General features: G+C 33.1%; 1 protein-coding gene across 1 annotated transcript in view; it reads left to right on the plus strand.

The window, feature by feature from the left end:
* The window catches only part of CCDC178 (coiled-coil domain containing 178), a 374243-nt gene that overhangs the window by 349058 nt on the left and 921 nt on the right, over window positions 1–24264 (plus strand). The gene's annotated exons all lie outside the window — the stretch shown is intronic.

Raw genomic sequence — 24264 nt, forward strand, 5'->3', positions numbered from 1 at the left:
AACAATTCTAAATGTGTATGCATCTAATAAAAAATTCAAAATACATATGGAAAACATTGAGAAAAATTGCAGTAGAAATAAAAAGATGCATAAGTATAATTTGAGATTTTTTTATAATTTGAGACTTTGATATTCCTCTCTTTGATATTCTATTAATAGGAATTAATAGAACATGCAGACTTTGATATTCCTCTTTGATAGTCTATTAATAGGAATTAATAGAACATGCAGACAGAAAACCAGTAAGAACATGGAAGAACTGAACTACACTATCAACCAACTAGACCTTATTGACATTTATTGAACATTCCATTCAACAATAACTGAATATACATTATTTTAAAGTGCATATGGAATATTTCCAAATACATACCATATCCTGAGTCATAAATCAAGTTTAAATAAATTTAAAAGATTGAAATAGTGAGGAATATGTTGTCTGACTACAATGAAATTATCAGAAATCAAGTTGAAAGGTACTTGAAAGATTTCTCAAATAAATCACACACTTCTAATCATGTGGGTCAAGAAAGGAATTATAAGAGAAATTAGAAAATATTTTGTTTTTTTTTTAGAAAATATTTTGAACAGAGTTAAAGAAATCCATGCAAGATTAATCCATATGATGGAACTAACAGTTTGAGAGGCATGAAGCTGAGTATTTCCTTCAGGTAGAATTAGAGGGCCTTTGTGGGCGGATCCTGGAGCTGATATAGGGAAGAATACAAAACACGGTGAAAGATGTGATGAGGGCCATATTTCTAGTGGGCCCCTAACTTAGCATTTAGCATATGGAACTTAGGCTAGCACCTAGGAACATCCTAATAAAGATGTGTAATAAATGAATAAGTGAAGCTCTTCTTAACTGTTAATGTGACCCAGCCAATATTATTTATTTTATATGTTGACTTGACTGCCAGATGTTTTAATTGAATGTGTTTAAGAGCTTCCTTTATACTCCTGTTTCCCTAAGAGTGGTTGTCTCTGTGTTCATAAACTTTCATTCTTTAATTCTTTGTCACATATGGTGTTGGTCTTCTGACTCTTTCACCTCTTAAAATACAGAAGATTCTCTATGATAAAATCTATGAGTGCCTGGGATAACAATGGTAGCACTGAAATCACCTCTCTTTCTTCCACTTGAAGATAACAAAGGAGAACCTCAATTCAAATACTGATATCTAAGGTATGAAAACATACTCATTTCACACAATATATCAAAATGGTATAAATTTAGGTTAATAAAGCATTTTTCAATATTAAATTCCATCAATTAAATTAACTTCTCTCTTTATTCTGCTAAATAGCATGTTAAAACCAGAGTGTAACCCTTTTTATTTTGAAACAAAGTAAGCATATTTATGATTGATTTTATTAGAAAGACATAAATTTTTATGTGTTCTGATTTTTTTCCCTTGGACTTAAACAAAATAATACCCAGCATTTTTTTTAAATTCACATTATACAGACAGTACATTTTTCAAGTGGAAGAGCCATGTCAGTGGTGTGGGGGAGAGGAGTTTTTCAAAGACAGAACTTTAAGTTTGAAAATTAGTGACTAATGGAGCATATCAGGTAGGTATTTTTCATACAACTTAGCATCATCATTATATAATGATGCTGCTTTGATGTGAGATTAATACAGACACATGATTTTTCATCCAAGAGTATCAAGATTATAGAACAATGAACAGAGCAGTTATAACAAGAAGAAAATATTAGGATAAGATTTTAAAATATAAAAAAGATTTGAAGTAGACTTATTCACAAGTGGTACCAAGTCTATCAAAGATAAAGAGAAAAAAATGAAGATGTAAAAAGTGACTCAGTAAATTTTAACTTGGGAACAGGATATTATAGAGTTAAGATAAACACCTCCTAGTATTTATATATATAAAGTGTACATGAAGTGAGATCTAAGGTACACTACTTTGCATCTCCTATCTCAATCCAACATAGTAAAAGAAATTTTACCTTTAGGCATTTTTTCTTGTATGGATCTGCACATATTATCTCAAGGGGACAGTAATCTAGCATGTTGACCAAACATTGACTTGAAAACTCTTCCCATTCATTTCTTTTGCATCATTATCCCTCAGCTGGTAAAAACATATTTTTTTCTGAACTAATTCTGATGGCCTCCCTAAATGATCTAGATTTATGGAAATATAATAAGTAAATTTACATTATATTTACATAGCAGATTTCTTCATGCGTATCTGATTTGTGAATTATAACAACCATCTCTGATGGGAGATGAGGACTAGTTGTCCTTTTTAGAGGGTTTGGTAACTGAGCTGTAGAGAAGCTAAGACTTGCCCAAAGACTAGCAAGTAATGAACCTCTGAGCTAACTTCTTGTCTATTATTTCTACTTCTGGTCCCTTTTAACTAAAAATCAGTTTAAGATCTCTGCAGAGTGAGCCCTGTTTGAAGCCCCCCACTAGAAAGAAGGAAACTCACAGAGCCACACAATTAGTCAATCTGGGATATATTTCTGAGGAAATATTACAGGACACTGGAGTTATAGCATGGAATGTATAAGCCTTTGTGTGCCTTACTGAACATGAACATACTTCAGTTATTGCCACCAAGCCCTGATTTTGTCAAACATCTAGAATTTTATGGTACATACTTCATTCTATATCACACATTTGGAGACAGCTTCTTTACTAAAACAAAGCCGCTTCATAGAAGTCCCTCTGTCTTTGTCATTACCTGAAATAATTATGATATTTCAACACAGCTCTAGTAAATGTGTTGATAGACATATCATAGATTATAAATGCATCTATTGAAATGCTAACCATGGTTGCAAAGCAGATTATCTTATTTAAAGACACTGGTTTTAAAATTTAGACATTTAATTTAATTATCTTTTCCCAGAAGTATATAAGGAAATCAGAAACCTAGTGTGAATAACATTATCTTCACAGAAATGAAAATTTGCAAGAGCATTTTTTGCCACAAACTCAATAATTTTAGTATAATCACTAACTATGTTTTTGTTTTACAGAACCAGTATGATTTGGAAAAAGAATAAAATTGCTTTTAAAGTACAAAAATAATTATGAACCACTTGAAACGTAATGTCTGTGTTTTATTTCTCATCAGAATTCATTAGTGTGTAACATCAATAATTTAGCCCATCATTTGCCAACACTGACTTGGCTCAGTAGTTCAATCATGTAACCCTGTAAACTCACTTTCCATTAAAATGAATGTTGCTGACAAAGGATAACTAAAGAGATACTTCATTTATTAACTAAAGAGGTACTTCATTTATCAACATTTTTAAATTAGGAGTTTGGGGCCACAGAAGCTTAGCTGGATGATTTATTTGAAGGATCTTTATATTAGACCTAAAGACTTTTTCCAAATCATACAATGCTACCCACAAAGATAATCGCATTTCATTTGTGTAACATGTGACTCAGGACGCTCTCCTTAGAGGCAGGCATAGCCACCTGCAGAGAATCAAATGACCTACCAGAATGAAAACTTGACTGCTTAGTATAAAATTATGAAATGTGCAGCATTCTCCTATATCCTGATTTACTCCATTGGGCATATTTCTTACCAAACCTATAATACGACATCCAATATTCTAATATCCTAATGTTGTTAAAATTGATTTGAGGATTAAGTTAATAGGCTAAAGTTAGTTAATAATGAGTGTAAGACTCCTCAATATCCACAAATTGTACTTACTACATTTAAATTTCTCATCACTTGCCATGACACACACCTCTGCAGATAGAAGCGCCTATAGATATTGCTGACACTGTTTTGAACAAGAGTTTCATTTTCCAGAGCTTGATCCTATATCTTACTAGTAGGTTAACATCACATCATTTGAGATGCAAAAAGCAAATAGATAAATAAATAAAAACATCTGAAGTGTAGTGAGCAAAGCATGAAATCAAAATTCCTTATATATGTTAAAATGTTCCTGTGATAGGCCTTCAAACATATAATTTCCAGCAAATATGGCAAGACTGTGTAATCAAATCCTTCCTTGCTTCTTCTGTAATAAATTAAATGCATGTTTCTTGTTAAAACCTTTTGATAGAAATGGAGGATCTCTGCATTTAGCCTTTAGATTTGCCAGCTGGCATCTTTCCCTGTTTTGGATCAAAAAGTTCTCAGCCAGCTGATTCATTCAAAAGTCAAAACCCAGGGATGATGTTGGATTATGAATTGTTATCTTTACTGTATCAAGCTACTTCTTTCTCTTATTTAATCTCCTCTCCCCTTTTATCTTTCCATCCTTCTTTAGAAATATTTATTCTGACAGACTCTAAATAATAATGATCCTACAGGAAAGTTTTCTCATGCCCTTTTTATGCTTTCTCTATCTTATAAAAGTTAAGTAAGGAAAAAAAAACTCTTCAAAACATTATAAATAAGAAGGTATTCATCTCACAGTGCTGTGCTAGTAGTATTTCACAGTCGTTTTGTGAAGAAATAGAGGCAACTGCACTATATCAATGCAGATAACTTCTGAGGGTAACTAGTGTGTTCCAGCATCATTGCATTAGCTGATATTCCTATGCCACTTTACATTTCCAATTTGTGTTTATTTTAATTTGACTATCACAAATAACCCTGAGAAGGACGATTTTACTATGCCCATTTTACAGATATGTTAACTCTCAAAGAGCTTAAAAGAACATCTCTGTGACACACCATGCATTTGGTAGAACCAGATTTAGATCCCAGATTTTCTGATTCCCAATCCATACTCTGTAAATGAAACATGATGCTGCAGAGTGCCTATGTTTGGGATGAGAGAGAGAGATGAATATATGTTGTGAATCTATTGTGGAAGACAAAAAAAAAAGTTAAGCAAAGGAACAAACTGGAAGCAACTAGTACTGAATAGTCATTTTAAGAGAGTTCTAGTACACAAGTGGCATTTTTAAAAGCTAACACATCCAGACTAGATTTTCAGTGCAAATATTTGAGAAATGGAGCTGAGAAGCTACTGTTAAAAATGTAGGTCCACAATTACAAGATCCTAAACTAGGGTAACAGCAAAGGAAATAAAGAAGAAGGGGGAAATGATGGACATTTCAGAGGCATAGTCACACTGACTTACTGAATGGACTCAAGACCAGCAACAACATGACTCTAAACTTTGAAGCTAAAGATAACCAAAATAATAAGAAAAAGGAAGGAGAATTGGTAGGGCCTTAATCTCAAGGGAAGAGTCTCATTTAAGGTTATACATAACTGAATAAGAGAATGGGACCTATATCAATATATCTCTTAGCAACTGAAATACTTATTGGGACATAAGTGATCAATAAGGACTATAACAACATGTTTTGTGGCCAGACTATAAAGACATAAAGCCAGACATTTTGTAATTCTGAGGAAGTTAGTGAATAAAAAAAAATCAGAGGAACAATAGCAAGTACCTTAGGAAATTCCTAGGTTTAGCTGGAGAGAAGCATGTCATAATCAAAGGAGAAAGAAAGAAGACCAAGAATTAGGGGAAAAATTAAGAATATACTATTAAAAGCCATGAGAAAAAAATTTATGATGGTGGTCACTAATGTCTGCAATTACAGCCAAGAACTTGTGTGTCTTCAAATTATATTTTGTTCCATTGTAGACTGCATAATTGCCTCAAAATAACATATGCATTTTACTTTGGCATTTGAAAATTTAGCCTGGAATTGTACTAATTCACAGCCTCCTCAGGAGCATCCTAAGTGTGTTTTGAAACAGCCCCCATATACAGAGGGTGGGAGGCTTTGTGCATTTGATTTTGACTTATTGTGAAAAACATTCCACAGTCATGGCATCTGTTAAGCTAAATGGCTGTTTATATTATACAATATGACATATTATCCAAATTAAGTCATTATGACATGAAACAGTTTATGCTGTACTTCTGAGTTTTGTATAAAATTTATATAATCCGAGGGCGGGGGGTGGGGGTGAATGGGTGACGGGCACGGAGGGGGACACTTGACGGGATGAGCACTGGGTGTTATTCTGTATTTTGGTAAATTGAACACCAATAAAAATTAATTTATAAAAAAAAAAAAAAAAAAAAAAAAAAAATTTATATAATCCATTCAATATTTGCCAAAAATTAAACCAGAATACATTTAAACTTATCATGCACACATGTAAACATCACACATGAAAAGAAATGTATAGATGGTCAGTATCTGAGCCCTTAAAGGCCTCTGCCATACATCTGACTTTATTAAATGAAAATTATGCATGATTATTCCTTGATCTTTCTCATTTAAAAATGTTTGTAGAATTTTAAAAAACAAAAAAGTAAAAGGATATATCTAAGTCACAAAACAAATATGGGTAAATATGTAAATTAGTACTAGAGGGAGACAAATGAAAGACCTTTTAAATATACATTAGAGAAGAAAATGGACAATCTAATAAATAAAGAGCCTGTGTCTAGCAAATGGATAAAAGAAAGATAGGTAAAAATGGTAATAATATAAACCTTTTATTAGGAAAAAGAATAGAGGGGCACCTGGATGGCTCAGTTGGTTGCACTTTGGACTCTTCATTTTGGCTCGGGTGATGATCTCAGAGTCCTGAGATTGAGCCCTGCTTTGGGCTTGAGATATCTCTCTCTCTCTCCCTCTCCCTCTGCCCCTCCCCCATACCTGTGCTCTAAATAAATAAATAAATAAATAAATAAATAAATATCAGCAAATTCAAATGACACAAATTATGCAAGATAAGTAAATTAGATAATGAGTTTACCACATTATAGACAGACAAATTGTTTTTAAAACTCCTGAAAATACTGAGACATAGCAAAGATCTGGGGAAGTTGTGTGTGTGTGTGTAGGTGCACACACACACAAAAGAAGGAAACTTTTCATTAATTTAATAAATATTTATTAAATATATGTGCATGCATTATAGATATAAAGATGAAGAAGATTCAGTTCCTGCTCTTATGAAAAATCTAGTCTGGTAGAAAAGACAAGTCAAGAGGCATTGTTAATATAGTGTGATAAATGCAAAGACAAAGTAAAAGACAGAAGTGGGAAAACTTTTCAGCCAAAAGACAAAGGAAGTACTAAACCTAGATCTAAAAGAAGGTTGTATATTACTGGAGTTATAATATGTTCATATGACTCATAGAATTCAGTTGAACTAGAGCTACAGGTGAGTGTACAGAGAAGCAATAGCCAATCTTGCAATAGTTGTGTACCATGAAAAGATCTTTATCCTGAAAATATTGGATAGAAGAAAGGGATTGGGGGTTGATAAGTGTAAAAGGAGGGAAATGATAGTATCTGAGGTTTAGAAAGATTTCTTATTTTCATATGTGGAAAGTAGAAGGTAAGGTGGGTAGTGAAGGGGGAGGTAGAGAAGAGGTTTCATGACAGGAGATGGCACTGATTAGGACACCCCTCCAGTTTCAACAGCTAGTGGCCTCAAATAAGGTAATTTCATTGAGATAGAAAAAGTATTTGAGAGATAATAAAAGACAGCAAAGGACAACATTTGTCTTTAACTGGATGTGGCCCTTGATTTCTAGCATAGTTATCTTTTTTTACCTCTCTACAAATCCTGGTTTGGGAATTCAACAAAACATCATCCTCCACCTTTCCTTCTTTTCTTCTTTCTGTTTTACAAAACAAATACTCTTTGATAAGTCTCTTTCTCTTCTGGGCATTGTCTGATGCTGCATCATGTTCCTTTGAAGTCATCTCCATCACTGCCTCCCTCTCTCTGATACCCTCAACTCTTACATGAAGAATGTGAACATCTTTCTTGCTTCTGTAATTCAGAGATTGTTTTTTCATACCTTTTTCATGGCAACTGCTTTTATTAAAGCTTAACATTCTTAAATTTCTTTCACCAGTTAGATTAGGACGCTGAAAGCAATGCCTTATTCAGCTGCACATTCCCAGTAGTGCCAAATGCAAAGTAAAATGCATGTTATTATGTTGACATATATGTCAAGTATGTATATATGGCATTCGACATATAACTATAACATGTATATATGATATATACTTATCTTCTGCAAGAGTCTTTAAAATTCTTGCATTCAGGGTTCCTGGTTTGTTTGGCATTATGCTCTATAGAGTGTTAGATTGGGCATACATTTAATAGGTTCTGTTTAAATGCTTAACGAAGAAAATGGGCAGGTTTATCAAAGGATGATCTGAGATAGTATCCAGGAAATAATCTGATGCTGAATTAATTAATAGACAAATCAGGGCAGTGTTAAGAACAATATCAGATATAATTTTGCCATAGTTGAAGAAATCTATTCTTTTACAAGATACGCCCTGGAGGCAGTGGATTTTTTAAGGCAAGTAGAGTACAATTTATTTTTTAAAATAATATTTGGGAGATCTCTTGTGTATTAATTTTCCTGGTTCCAGTCTGCCCTTGAGGCTAGAAAAAAATCAAGAAATTGTATAAAACCAATTGTATAAACCAAAGTGATGAGATACATAAAAGGAAGCTTATGAATTCACATTTCTAGAAATTCTAATGTAAAAAAACTTACTAATTTGCATTTATTTATGAGCTCATTATTTACAAGTAAATATACAATAACAAAAAGTTCAGTAAAAATAAGGAAATCCATTTTAAAAAAGAATTTCAAGGCTGCAGAAATTAACAGCGAAAGATTATGTTACTAGATTATTTTACAAGAGAGGAGAAAAATATCTAGGTGTGTGTGAGCCATGAAGGGCTTTTTATTCTTTTGTTACTAAAGGTAGCATTTCTAAAAGGTCATTCTGTTCATCATTTTTAAGTTGGGTCAAGTGCCAGTTATTATTTTGATAACAAAGATAAGTTCAGTGATGGGATAAACATGTCATATTATTATTAAATAAGATAGGCTATAGTTTGCCAGTGACAAGGCACACTTAGACTGTATCTGCAAGACAAATGGCCCAAGATATTGATGAAATCTGTAGACATGAGACGGTTTTTTTTCTGTAAGAAATATGATTTACTGCCTAACTATCAAGCCTGTAGTAGTTTTGAGCTAAAGCCCATTACCACTGTGGCTTTACCAGCTAAGTCAATTGATAGGTATGGAAAATATTGAATGTGATTAGTTAAACTGTTAGGATATGGTCCCATAATTCCCCCAGATAATCCCACAAAACAGAATAATTTCAGTAAGATTATATACCAATAAATTGCCTTCAAACATAGGTTTACATAGGTATTAATGAACTAAAAAAAGAATGAATCTATGACTGGACTGGATTGTAGAACAATTGCTATTGGCCATATTAATAAATCCAGTTTCACAGACTATTTTTTTCATCTGATAAAACAAAGCTGTAGTTTTTAGAAGCATAACTGTCCCACAGTAGAAGCAACAAAAATCTATACAAGAAAAAGAATGTGCTTGTTTTACAAAGGTGCTAAAGCAAAAATAAGAATTAAAAACTACAAACTATAGTAAATCATCTTATTAACAGCTGCTTTTAGGTACATTAGTTGTACATCTTTCAGGACCGAGGAACCATTATATTCCGGCAACAATTCAAAGAATGATACTTTGACACGTTCCATAGAGCAAAGCATTTTTATTCCCAAGCAGATAATTCTAATACATTGACTAATTTTTGTTTGTCTCAAATGACACTATACAAGCTAACTTTAAAATTTAAATTATTTTAAATAATATTTCTAAAATGAATTTATTGTATTTGTAAATAATCTCTGAAGAAATTAAGTTTAAACCAAAAAATCTATTTATTAATGGATTAATAGATTAATGAAGATACTCGCCATTCAACTTCAAAGTTTTACTTAAAGATTTGAAAGTACTGAGTGCTTTTTCTAGTTCTTTTATTTATACAAAAACTTAAATATCACTAAATCCAAATTATGCAGACAATTGGTACTAAAATCTTTAGCTATTTTCCTGCAATTTTGTAGCAACTTTTAAATTTCTGCTTATACTATGAAATATGTTACATACTTAATTTATTAAAATCAACTCAGATTTGCTGCAGCTAAGTTTTGTAATCTTGTACAATGTAGTACCACTACATACTAATATGTATAAAACTCATGAAATACTCCTTAATTCAGAAGACTTTCCTATTTTATCAGATATCTTACTCCATGTAACAATTGTCTTTCTGCTTTATTACAATGGTTCCATCATATATTTTTAATCAACTAATGAATAATGGACTTATCATATTGCAGCTACATTTTAGTTATATTTTCATTTTAATTTTCACTTATTGAGAAATCAGTTCACAAAACCATTAAGCTCATTATATTATCATGTTTATCAATTTCTCTAATTTTTTATCAACTCTGATATTGTCTTTTATTCGTAGATAAAAATAGACTTATGTTGCTCTTTCCAAGAAAATACAGTTTTCTAAGACAAAGCTATAAATAAATTATTTTCAGCTGTGAATTTCAGGTATATTCAAGTGCTTTTGATTTCCCTCAACCTCTTTTGATAACAAATAATGTGTCATATATTTTCATCATAGTATCAACAATAACTTAGAAATTTTAATGATTCTAAACACACATTTCTCCTTTCCAGTATTCAGAATTTAAGCCAAGGAAAAATTAGCATAAGGGACAGTAACTAATTTCTCTAAGCAGAAAATTATTTATTTTTTTGGAAAAATATTTTTATTAGACATATCTGATAAAGGGTTAGTATCCAAAATCTATAAAGAACTTATCAAACTCAACACCCAAAACCAAATAATCCAGTTAAGAAATGAGAAGACATGAATAGACATTTTTCCAAAGAAGACAGCCAGATGGCTAACAGGTACATGAAAAGATGCTCAACATCATTCATCATCAGTGAAATACAAATCAAAACCATAGTGAGATACCACCTCACACTTGTCAGAATGGCTAAAAATAACAACACAAGAAATAACAGGTGTTGGTGAGGATATGAAGAAAGGGGAATCCTCTTGTATTTTTTGTGAGAATGAAAACTGGTGCTGCCACTCTGGAAAACATACAAAGTTTCCTCAAAAAGTTAAAAATAGAACCACCCTATAATCTAGCAATTGCACTATTAGGTATTTACCCAAATGGTACAAAAATACAGACCTGAAGGGGTACAAACACCCCAATGTTTATAGCAGCATTATCAACAATAGCTAAACTATTAGAAAAAAACTTCATAGGCAATTTGAGATAGGGTGTGCAAGAAGATAAAACAATAAGCAAAACCCTCATAATTTGTCAATTATTGTGTGCAAGGAATAGTAAAGAATTCCTCAAGAGCAGAGTGAGACAGTGGGGCAATGTGATGGAAGGCCAGAGCTCAGATTGTCAGGAATAACTAAAGTATAGTCAGGAACAAAGATGTTTAATTAGTATTCTAAATTGTAATGATGTAATCTACCACTACCCACCTTCTCTAATCACATAGTGATTTCTGCTACCATACATAAAACCTTCAATTTGGTCTGTATTGTGGAAATTAAGGAAAAAAGATAAATTTGGTGACTGAGCCGACATGGTGAGGCACATTATAACAGAGTAAGGTGAAATGACTCCCAAATACAATCACTTCAGTACGTTACAGCTAGAGGGGACAATGGGGACATAAGCACACCAGGAATTTATAGTTCTAAAAGGTGTGAGACTATTTATGGTTAATTAAACCAATGTATGTACCAAAATGTCTATGAATATTGGGAACAAGGAAACATTTTATAGGTAATGGAGAACAGAAAAACTACCCTAATTTAATGTAAAATCATTTACAAACACATAAAGGCATAAGAACATCATGATAAGTTATTCAGAAGGAAAGGAAAAGTGTTAATGGAGATTGATTTCAAGTTTGAAATTATAGAGAATTGAGGCTCATTTAAGATAATGAAAATTCTAGAGGCATATATAGTAAGGTGATGAGTCTTGAGCTCAGGAAGACCCCTGGGCTAAAAAGAATATTTTAGGACTCAAAAGGATATTGCTGGTAATTGAAATTATGGGGAAGGTATTCAACTATACCATAGGAACAGGTATCAGCTATAGAAGTCTAAAACTCTGTGTTGACCACAAATATGCTTCAGTACTATAGATTAATTTTTCTTCTTTAATATTCTGCCATTGAAATGGTATATCTTCAAATTTTTCCTAGAATAACTAATAGAAAATTTTTCTTAGCTTTCTCCTTACCTATTAAATTGGTCACATTTCTAAACTCTACCAGCCAAGGTTGTAAAGGGATCCCACAATAGAGTCACACACATTCACATCACCCAATTTCTTGGAATAATTTTAACTGTTGAAAACCAGAAAAAATTATCTAAAGTAAGTGAAATCAACTGATACTTCTACTTTCAGCCAAAATAAAGTTACAGAGTTCATATTTACCTTTTTGCATAAAATAGCCAAATGCCATAGAAAATATATGGCACAAAGGTTTTTGAGGCATTTGACAAATCAAGCAGTGAAGGTTAGTGATCCAAGACAAGCCTACAAATTGTCTCAACTTACTATCTTGAGAGAGTTTATAAACCATAGTACAAGCTGGGAGTAGGGGGAATAAATGGAGGCAGACTTCTGTAGACTCCAAGAGTTGAATGAATGTAGCTTAGAGTTCAAGGAAATCAAGGCAGGTATAACACATAAGACGGAGTATCCTGCAGAGAACTCTAGAAATTTACAGGAGATTCCCCCTTGAGTAGTTAGTTGAACAATATATGCATATAAGAAAACTACCTTAGGCCAAGAGAAGTTACTCCAAATATTAGTGGCTATGGTATCTGGTTGTTAACCAAGATGTGTTTCTATAAGACAGAATGAAAACCTCCTAATTTGTGGAGAGTTGGGTAGAGTACCCCTTATCTCAATAGGGGATCAATTAACTATAGACCAACACAGCTCTGGCTCTACCTAACAGATCTTGAAAGCAAGACTCAAAAGGATCAGACTGATTCCCAAATAGCTTAACTGTAACTCAAAATAAATCTCAAGACTATTTATAGGAATATAAAAATATCAAGCATATTTAGAAACTATAATGAAAGATAAAGAAAAAGAATTTTTAACATGAAAAGAGTTTCAGTAAGCCATGAGATATCTTCAAGCAGTTTAATATATGTCACATGTGATTCCCTGAAGGACAGGAGAAAGAGATGAGAACAGAAAAAAATAGTCAAAGAAATTATGACTTTTTTCCAAATTTAATGCAAACTGTAAACAAAAAGGTACAAGAATCTCAACAGACCACGACCTCAAGAAATGCAAAAAACCACACTAACACACATCATAATCAAATTGCACAAAACCAATGACAAAGAGAAAATCTTAAAACCAGCCCAACATTGAAAAAACATGTTACATACAAAGGAACAAAACTAAGGTTGACAACAGATTGAAATCAAGACAGTGGAGTAACATATTTAAAGTAATGTGGTCTGGGTAAGCAACCTAGAATTTTATACGCAGTTATGTCTTTTAAAAGAGTCCAAAGGAAAGACTTTTTCAGACATATAGAAGTTGAAAAAGCCATCACCAGCAGATTTGTACTCTAAGAGACATTAAAGGAAGTTCTTTAGACAGAGGAAAAATGATACCAAATAAAAATAGGAAACTACTCAAAGAAACACTTCCAAAAATGGTAACTACTTGAGGAAACATATGAGATTTTTTCTTATTTTTAAAACATGTATAAATGGTGTGACTGTTTAAGCAAATAATGTATAGCAATACAGTGCATAGTTTATAAATATATATAAGTAGAAAGTGCATAGTTTATAAATATCTATAAGTAGCATGAAAGCCAAGAGAGAAGAAATATTATTGTGTGATTTTATACTATATGTGAAGTAACTCACTTGAAGACATATTCAACATAGCCTTAGACATTCCAATCAATGTAATAATGCAAGAAAAAATAGATACAGATTGGAAAAGAAGTAAAACATCTTGATTGGCACAAAACATTATCTGTGTAGAAAACCCAGTCAAATCAACAAAGAAGCTAATAAGTAGTTAGCAAGTTTGCATAATACAACACTACTATACAAAATATTTCTATAAACTAGCAATTATTGGATATTGAAGTTAAAACATTGCCTTACAATATCATAAAAATATTAAATACTTCAGTGCAAGACCTATACAGTGAAAACTACAAAACACAATTTTAAAGAATTTATACCAGTCCTTCTCAAACTCTTCCAAAAGACTGAAGAGGAAGCAGCACTTCCAAACTTGTACAATGCCAGCATTAACCTGATACCAAAGCCAGACCAGAGTACTACAAGAAACAAAATTGCAGGTTAATATCAGTTATAAATAAAGATACTAAATTCTCAACAAAATATTAGCAAACAGAATTCAACAGTACTCTAAAAGGATCATCCACCATAATCAAGAGGGATTTATTCCTGAGATGTAAGGGTGGCTCAACACACACAAATCCATCAACATGATGTACCACATTAACAAAATGAAAGATAAAAATCATGTTTTGCCTCAATAGATGCAGAGAAAACATATAACAAAATTCAAGATCCTTTTATGATAAAAAAACTCACAACAAATTAGGATTAGATTGAATGTGCCTCAATAAAGGTCATATATTTCAAGCCCACAGCCAACATAGAACTCAATGTAAAAAATTGAAAACTTTCCCCTTATCATCAGGAACATGACAAAGATGCCCACTCTCACCTCTTCTATTCAACATAGTGCTGGAAGACTTAGTCACAGCAATGAGGAAAGGGAAAGAGATAAAATGCATCAAAATCAGAAAGGAAGAAGTAAAATTTTCTCTTTTTTTTTTAAAGATTTATTTATTTATACATGAGAGACACAGAGAGAGAGGCAGAGGCATAGGCAGAGGGAGAAGCAGGCTCCTGGCAGGGACCCTGATGTGGGATTTGATCCCAGATCCTGGGATCACGCCTTGAGCCGAAGGCTGACACTCAACCCCTCAGCTACCTGGGCATCCCAAGAAGTAAAGTTTTCTTGTTTGCTGATGATGTGATCTTTTAAATAGAAAGTCCTACAGGCTCAAAAAAAAAAAAAATCCCTTAGACCGAAAACAAATTAAGTAAAGTTGCATGATACAGAATCGATACACAAAAATCAGTTGTTTGTGTACCCTAACAATGAACTATCAGAAAAAAAAATAAGAAAATCTCATTTACAATAGCACTGAAAAGAATAAAAAAAACTTGGAAATAAATTTTCCAAGGAGCAAAGATCTGTACACTGAGAACTATAACACTGATGAAAGAAATTAAAGAAGACACAAATAAATGGAAAGATATTCCATGTTCATTAATTGGAAGAGTTATTCTTAAATTATCCATACTACCCTCAATGATCAAATGCAATGATTTAATGCAACCTTGATAAAAAAAAAGTTCTACTGTCATTTTTCACAGAAATAGAAAAAACTATCCTAAAATGCACTTGGAACCACAACAGACCACAAATAGCCAAAGCAACCATATGAAAGAAGAACAACATTGAAGCATCATTCTTTCTGATTTCAAACTATGTTACAAAAATATCAAAAAAATACCATAATCAAAACAGTATGGTATAAAAACAAACCCATAGATAACTGGGAAAGAATTAAGAGCCCAAAAATATACTCACGCATATATGGTTACTTTTTGACAAAGGAACCAAGAACATTCAATGGGAAAGGATAGTTTCTTCAGCAGTATTGAGAAAACTGTATAGCTGCATGGGAAAGAATAAAGCTGGACTCCTATATTATACCACACACACACACACACACACACACACACACACACAAAGAAAAAACTCAAAATGGAATAAGCACTTGAATGTAAGCCCTGAAACCATAAAATTCCTAGAAGAAAGCACAAAGGATAAAGCCCTTGACATTGGTCATGGCAATGATTTTTTTTAGATTTTACCTCAAAAGCAAAAACAAACAACTGGAACTACATCAGACTAAAAATCTTCTGCTCAGAAAGGGAAACCATCAACAAAATGAAAAGGCAAACTATAAGATGAGAGAAAATATTTGCAAACCACACATATCCAATAACAGGTTAATATGCAAAATATACAAGCACTCATATTAACAAAATGGCAAAAAACAAGCAAATAACCCAGTTTAAAATGCTCAAAGGACCTGAATAAATATTTTTCAAAAGAAGATATACAGTTATTCAACAGGTATATAAAAAGGTGCTTGAGGAACGCCTAGGTGGCTCAGTGGTTGAGCATCTGCCTTTGCTCAGGTCATGATCCCAGGTTCCTGGGATCGAGTCCCTTCCACAGGGATCCTGCTTCTCCCTCCACCTGTGTCTCTGCCTCTCTCTGTGTATGTCTCATGAATGAATAAATAAATAATATCTTAAAAAAAATAAAAAGTGCTCGATATCACTAATCACCAGGGAAAAGCAAATCAGAACCACAATGAGATATCACTTCACTCCTGTCAGGCCGTCAATCATCAAAGACATAAGAGATAACAAATACTGAGGAGGGTGTAGAGAAGAGAATCCTTACACAGTGTTGATGAGAATGTAACCTGGTATATCCATTATGGAAAACAGTATAGAGATTCCTCAAGAATTTGATAAGTAGAACTGCTACAGGATCCAGCCATCCCACTTCTGGGTATGTATCCGAAGGAAATTAGATCATCATCTCACAGAGAATCTGTACTCCTATGTTCACTGTAGCATTATTCACAATTGCCAAAGTATGCAAACAACCTAAGTTCATAGACAGATAAAAAAAGAAAATGCAATATATTTATGGAATGGAATATTATTCAGTCTTTAAAAAGAGGAAAATCCTGCCATTTGTAAAAACATGGATGAATCTGAAGGGCATTGTGCTGAGTGAAATAAGCCATACAGAGAACAACAAATATGGCATGGTATCATCAATATGTAGAATCAAAAAAAAGTTTACAATTGGAACTCATTGTGCTTCCAAGTGGTTCGGGGTGTGGATGGGGCAAATGGGAGAAGTTAGTAAATGGGCACAAACTTTGAGCTATAAGAATTAGGTCTGAGGATTTAATTAAAACATAGTGACTATATTTGATAATATTGTACTGCATAATTGAAATTGGCTAAGAAAGTAGAACACAAGTGTTTTCACCCCTAGGGTAAATTTGTAAGGTAATAGATATATTGACTCCATTGTGGGAATCCTTTCACAATATGTAGGTACATGAAATCATTACATTGTATTCTTTAAATATACATATTATAGTGTTGCCAATTATACTTCAGTAAAGCTAAAAAAAAGCAAATTGGGCATCTATTGTATTTTCTATGTAAAGGCATCCTCCTTTCTTAGTCTTAATATTTTTAGTCCTAATATCTTGAATTAATATTTTTCAAATAATATTTTCCTCTCCCTCTGCCTGTGTCTCTGCCTCTCTCTCTTTCTCTCTCTGTGACTATCATAAATAAATAAAAAAAATAAAAATAAAATTTAAAAAAGGGATCCCTGGGTGGCGCAGCGGTTTGGTGCCTGCCTTTGGCCCAGGGCGCGATCCTGGAGACCCGGAATCGAATCCCACATCGGGCTCCCAGTGCATGGAGCCTGCTTCTCCCTCTGCCTGTGTCTCTGCCTCTCTCTCTTTCTCTCTCTGTGACTATCATAAATAAATAAAAAAATTAAAAAAAATTTCAAATAATATTTTCCCTCAATATTCATTGGGAAGCAATTGGGATGAAGAAAATTTCAAGCAAAGATGGTGTATATAAAAGGATATCTTATTTTAGGCTTGCTGAAATAATAGCAAATTCCAAATTCACAATGGTTTGGTTTGGTTTTGGGGGCTAATTCTAGAGATTGTAACTAATTTGGAGCCAAACCCATCCACCTGCAAGGTTACTAATCATCAGTGTCAGGTTCACTCTCCTCAGAAGGATCCTTTGAGAGGCTCTGATAGTCACTCAGAGCACAGGAGGATTACTGGAAATAGGTTATCTTAGATTTCTAATGGTGAAAACAACAAAGTAGTGCACAATACTATGAGATTTTTTGTTGATGCTTATTCTAACCATCAAGTTTAACATAGAGGTAGTTCATAATGACACAGAATGAAGCTATTTTATGCACAAGAGACAGTTTTCCTAAAGCTTTTTAAACTAAAACAAGAGAAAGATAATTTAATCTTAGTCTGTGTAAAAGAGTGAAAAACTAAGAATATTTAAATTTAATTTAAAATCAAACCCAACTAAGCTACTATCTAGGCAACCTAAGCTTTTTTTGCTCTTAACATCCCACACTATATGATGTCAAGTGAGAAATGCAGAATGACGCTGCACCAATATGACAAAAACAATATACAGTCATATCAAAACTATATAGGATCTGCTACACAGAAATCCAGGTTTGTAAGAATTCTAGAATGCATGGTCCTTCGTATACAGGTCATTTCCTAGCAAATATTCCTTTGGTTAGGCCTTTGAAATGCTTCATAACTTTATGCCACATGGACTCCAAATAATGTTTTTACTGAAGCAGAAGTTCATAGTGAACTGAAATACATTGGTTTAAAAATTGTTGAAATTCAAATACAATATAGAGGAAAACGTAAATATTCTTACACTGCATTCAGTGCTAAGTTGGCTAACATAAGCTTGTTTTCCAAGTCAAACTTTAGCTAGTCAGCAGTCTGAAATTAATTAGACTAATTGACTAAGTTTCAAATTTTGGGACTATGTTCATACTCACAAATGGTATACATCAGAAAACTCATGAGATTTTTAAATAACATCACTGTTAATCATTTTATACATTAGAAGCAAGCATTTACCAATCACTGTGAGGTTTAATTATTGCTAACAGCTTTGGAATCATCTATAGAACCCTCAGCATATACTTTGGAGCATATATGGCAATGCAGGTCTATTTCATTTGTGTAAATGATATTTTTAGAACAATCAAAACAAATTCAGGATACAGAATGATGAGTAAAACGAATGATTAATTGCACCATTCAAGACCTTCAGTAATATAGATCCAATTTACTCTTTCAGTTTTATCACCCAGAAACACTTGTCTATTCAGTGGTTCCTGAGTAGATCCCATGTTTTTCTGTCTCCTGGTTCATCTTTCAAGGCATAGATTACAAGGCACCTCTTTTGTGAGATGTCACTGAATTCACAACTAGAAATGGCATTTCCCTCCTGAAAACCGCAGCTTATCTGAGGCTCTATCACATTCTGTGTTGTGATAAACTGTTATTTCCACCTTCCTTGAGGCCAAACTGTATTTTGTATTACAATTTAAGGGGTAGAGTGTGGAGGGGGGAAGGAGAGGAGTTGGGAAGGGGGCGGTAGCATGCTATTTTTCCACTTCTGACCACAGTATCTGCCATTGTACCAAAAAAGGATGCCTTAAACATAACAAATGAAAATAAGTGTTTGTTGAGTGAATAAATGAAAGAGAAATGTAATTTACACTGTCTATGCAAAGGTTGAAGTCTAAGCACCAAGTCTCATTTTAACTTATTTATTTTCTTTGCACCAATACAGTTTCTCCATAATATATTCTCTGGGATCTCCATAATATATTCTCTGGGATCAAGTAAAAGATCAGGTGCACAATGAATTTCTGAAATGCTGCATATTAGAACACTAAGCCAGTTTTCTTTTATTTTTTATTTTGGATATCTGAGACTATTTAATATGCTTTTAAATATTGTGCTTTATAACTCTTGAAAGAGTGGGGTTGGATATTCAGTGGTTATGAAATTTTTGACCACAGAACATTTTGTTTTTCCACAGAAGAAACATTTTCCTCTGAGAAGGAGAGCACCCAGAGGATTAAATTTATGCCAGTTAAATTAGCAGTAAATATGGGAACAGAAAAAAATGAAGTAGGATCTAATTTATTTTCGGGACTAATGTGGGGAGAGGTTACTTCTCATGCTGAATTCTAAGTAGACCAGCCTTTGTTTCTTGAAAAGAAAACCAGGGCCTATTATTACCCACAGATTTCTTTTTTTTGAGGAGTCTAGCAAGATCTCTGAGCTTGAACATTCATTCAGTGGGGGATTTACATGGACTTTTTTTTTTTTTTAGAATATGACTGAAAATTTTTTCTCCTTTAAAATATATTGGCTTAGGTTAGTCGTCCTCTTTTTAAATTATTACTATGTTAAATGCAAAGTTAAAGTATCATTTTCTCCTTATCATTTGATGTGTTGCCAAAAATGTGACTGCTTTCCTGCTTAATATGAATTACATTAACGCCACATTTTCTGAAAGTCAGCCTAGTTATCCACCTAAAGTTCATGCATGGTTCTTTTCCCAGTCTCCTCTATCCCAGCATAAATGCCTGTAGCTGCTTTGGTCTCTCTGAATTTCTAACTTACTTTTTTGGAAATCTGATAATATTTGAAATACCAGTTAAAATCTAGCAATATAATGTTTCTTATGAATGCTCCCCCGCCAAAAATCTAATAACATTGCATAAAAAAAGACAAAGTAACAATTTTCTTTCTTCAAAACCACTCAGCTATGCAATCTTTAGTTCTTTTAGACCTTCAGAAGGTATGATCAGTATGCATAGGAAAAGTCATGTCTCTTACTTCACTTTGCAAGAGTGCACTGCAGAGCATTAATAGCTGCATTGCCTTGTTAATAAACTTCAGTCAAAATGCTTTGGGAGATAATTTGATTAAAAAAAAGAATAAAAAACATCGAAGCTGAAATATTGCTTTTATAAGCTGCAAGATCAATTCACCATGTGCTTTTTTAATCAACTGAAATATATACATTTAAACAGAAAACACAGATGACTTAGCATCCTCCCATATCATGTCAGTGAGCGTGACTAGTTCCTTGTAATTTTTTTTCTAATACTCTCTTGTGCTCTGACTTATGGGGGAAAAACTTTCCATGAAAAATGTGTGCTACTTTTCCACTTTTGGCCTTGTATGTGCTTCTTCTCTGCCTTAATTACAATATAAATCAACTGCAAAAAAAGATTTACAGTGATTACACCTCACTTAGAGAGCTGTGAAGATTGATCTGTAAGTGGTATGTTTGTCAAGCTCTGTGTCTACTTCTCATCTTAGCTAGTTCTAAAGTGAATCCCAGGACGACAGATGATAATATTCAAAAAGAAGTAAATGTGGGAGGGAAAAGCTCAGGCATATCACTCTGTTCTTTGTGTTCTCACTGAAAATGCCAACAAATTACCCTTAGAAAACTCCAGGGCAGAAGACTTTTCAAATAACTGTGAACTTCCAACCCATTCACTACATTAGGAGAAAATATCACCATGGCTACTGAACTAATCCCTGAGTAAACCCCATTTTCTTTCTACGTACCTAACTGGGTGAAATAGAAATTGTAACAACAAATCTTCGTATTTCAAATGGATTAATTATTTTTAAAAGATATTTATTTATTTATTTATTTATCCATTCATTCATTCATTATTTATTTATTTATTTGAGAGACAGAGAGAGAGCACATGTGCACTTGCCCACATGAGTGGGGTGAGGGGTAGAAGGAGAGGGAGCGAGAGTCCCAGCAGACTCCACGCAGTGTGGATCCCAACTTGGGGCTCAATCTCAGCCTGAGATCATGACCTGAGCGAAAACCAAGAGCCCCACACTTAACTGACTGAGGCACCCTTCAAATGGATTACTTCTTATATAATAAGAATTTATTAAGGACCTATATTCAGGTCACTGTACCAGTTTCTTGGAAAGAAGTTAATCAATTCTTAACATTAAGAAGTTCTTTTTCTTAATGTGATCACACTAAACAGAACAAAAACATACAATTAAGAAACAAAGCTGATGCAATATAATATGTCCTTTCATCTTTCTAATTCCTCAAAAGTTTTGGAATATGCCGGATTTGGGGTCAGTCTTATAGCTTGACCTAACTTTTTGTACCTCTACAGACATCTGTCCTGCCCACCCCACTGCTATTCAGGCAGGTTGGCACAATTCTGATCTAAAAGATCAAGGAGATGAAATATTCTTTAGATTTATTTGTGTTGGATTTCTTTGAAAGCCAACTTGACTGCTTCATTTAAAAAATGACCTCAGTGATTCCTTCTTGATGAAATGTAATAAAGCCTCTAATAAATTATTAGGGGAGCTATTTGCTAATTTGCCAGTATATCCCTTTTAAACATTAGCTTATCTTTTCCAAACAACACTCCTGAAAAATGACGTTTTTCCATTCAGCTGCTCCATACTTTTGTTTCCCTACCATGAAAACGCTCCTATTGAAGAGTCAAATGCCAAAAATTTTCACTCTCAGTTCATATGAGGACTCAGAAAGGAATGTAATCATACTTTAAAAATAAAGTATATTCTCAAATCCAGAAATTAGCTAGTAATTGAAATTATCATCACAGTATTTTAACTGATGACCATTGAACTCTTTTCTGGCAAACGGCTCATAGAGCATTAATTGCATGTCACATTACAGATCTGCAGAGTTAAGTTCTGTCTTGTCCTTGGGACTGTAAGTTCTAAAGCAACATTGTAAGTGTCTTTTAGGGTATAAAAGAAATCATTAAACTGCAAAAGTTCTATTTGATCTGAGAGGTATGTACTTTCATTGTCTCTTCAAATATCATTCCCTGTTCCTCAAACCCATATTATCATCTGCCCCTTTTGACAGTGCAAAGAAATTCCACTGCCTTCTACCTCTACCCACAGTATCCAAGTCCCTAAGAACCCTCCAGAAACCATTTTCTACAAAGAGCAAATTCAAAGGGTTTTAGAAACAAAAGTTTATTCTGATTTCATTCTGATCAGTGCTTGAATAGGGATAACGTGGATTTTTTTTATAATCCTATATACATTTTAATGGTTATTTAAAATAGCTAATCATACCAATTGTTACTAATATACAAATAGGATCCTAATTTAAGAACAAAAAATATCTATCTTCCCTCTGCTATTAATCAGCAAATATTACAAGATATAATATCTACATTATGAAGTTTGCAAGATGCAAAAATGAAACTCTGAAAATGCCACCATATGCAAAACTTTATACACTCACAGAAATATAAATCTTATTTCAAATACTATTAACTCAAAATTGGCCCTCTTCTTAATAATTCACGTAGGGGTTGGTTTGACATTGGATTTGATCTTCATCATGGAAAAATTTTTACTTCCCTAACCAATACTGAAAACACAATATGAAAGAAACATTAACCATCTGAAGCAAATAGGCTACCTGAGCACCTTAGAAACACACCTATGTATCAGGAAGGTAATTGTATGATAATTTAAGATGAACAGAATGCAGACTAGCATTTTATTATGCAAATCACATATCAATTGTAATTAGCTATTTATTAAAGCAAGACTTAGCCTAGTTAGATTTATCATACAAAACTAAGATTTAGATTCATTGTTTCACCATTTGGCTATTGAATCACAATACAGTATCTATTTCCATATACAGATCCACACATCTCAGGTATACAGGAACTGAGGTTTGATTACTGACAAGCATCTGAAGTAAGAAAAATAAACACATCCACCATGATCTTATTTGTACCTCAACTTGCAAGTTACCAGTGCTGGTTACAAAATGAAATTATGTATGAATTTTTCCTATATGCTGTCTTTTACTTCAAAGATGAAGATCCAGTCACCATCGTCACTCCCTTGTGCTATCTCCATAATCAAGACAGATTCTTACCAAGTCTAAAACGTGATCAATGTTTCACAATAAAAAGAACAAATATATTTTTAGCCCATTGATTCTGTATGTCTATGATAGTCTCATTTCTGACGTTTCTGTCATCTTTGTTCTCATAGGACATCTTTAGTATACAATTTGACTGAATCCAGCCATGAGATCCTTTAAGAGTAGGATATTTTTTAGGCTTTATTCAGATGAATTTTCAATGTTTATTCTTATCTCTTACTTAAATCTCCATTGTTTTCTGTTATGTTCCTCTTCCTAGAGGAAAATGTTTTGTAAATGTCTTTTTGTAAATAAGTATAGAGGTATTTATATCACCAAGAAATAAATATAATGATATATCTTACCATGTACCTAAAGTGGAATTATCAGTTCAAATTCACTTAGTCTCCATAAGAATGTTTTATACCTGCTTAAGTATAACCTTTGTGTCTCTATTTAGAAAATGTGTCATGATGGCATTGAAACATCCAGAGCCAGACCTTTTAAGGGATTATTTCACTTATTGCGTAATTAAAGCAACTTAGCCTTTAGTGTAGAGGCTATGAATAGCACTTGAGGGATGAGGCACATAACAATTACCCAGAAAACTACTAATATGTATTATGGCTCAGTTATAA

Source organism: Nyctereutes procyonoides, unplaced genomic scaffold (genome assembly GCF_905146905.1).
Source record: "Nyctereutes procyonoides isolate TBG_1078 unplaced genomic scaffold, NYPRO_anot_genome, whole genome shotgun sequence".
NCBI lineage: Eukaryota > Metazoa > Chordata > Mammalia > Carnivora > Canidae > Nyctereutes > Nyctereutes procyonoides.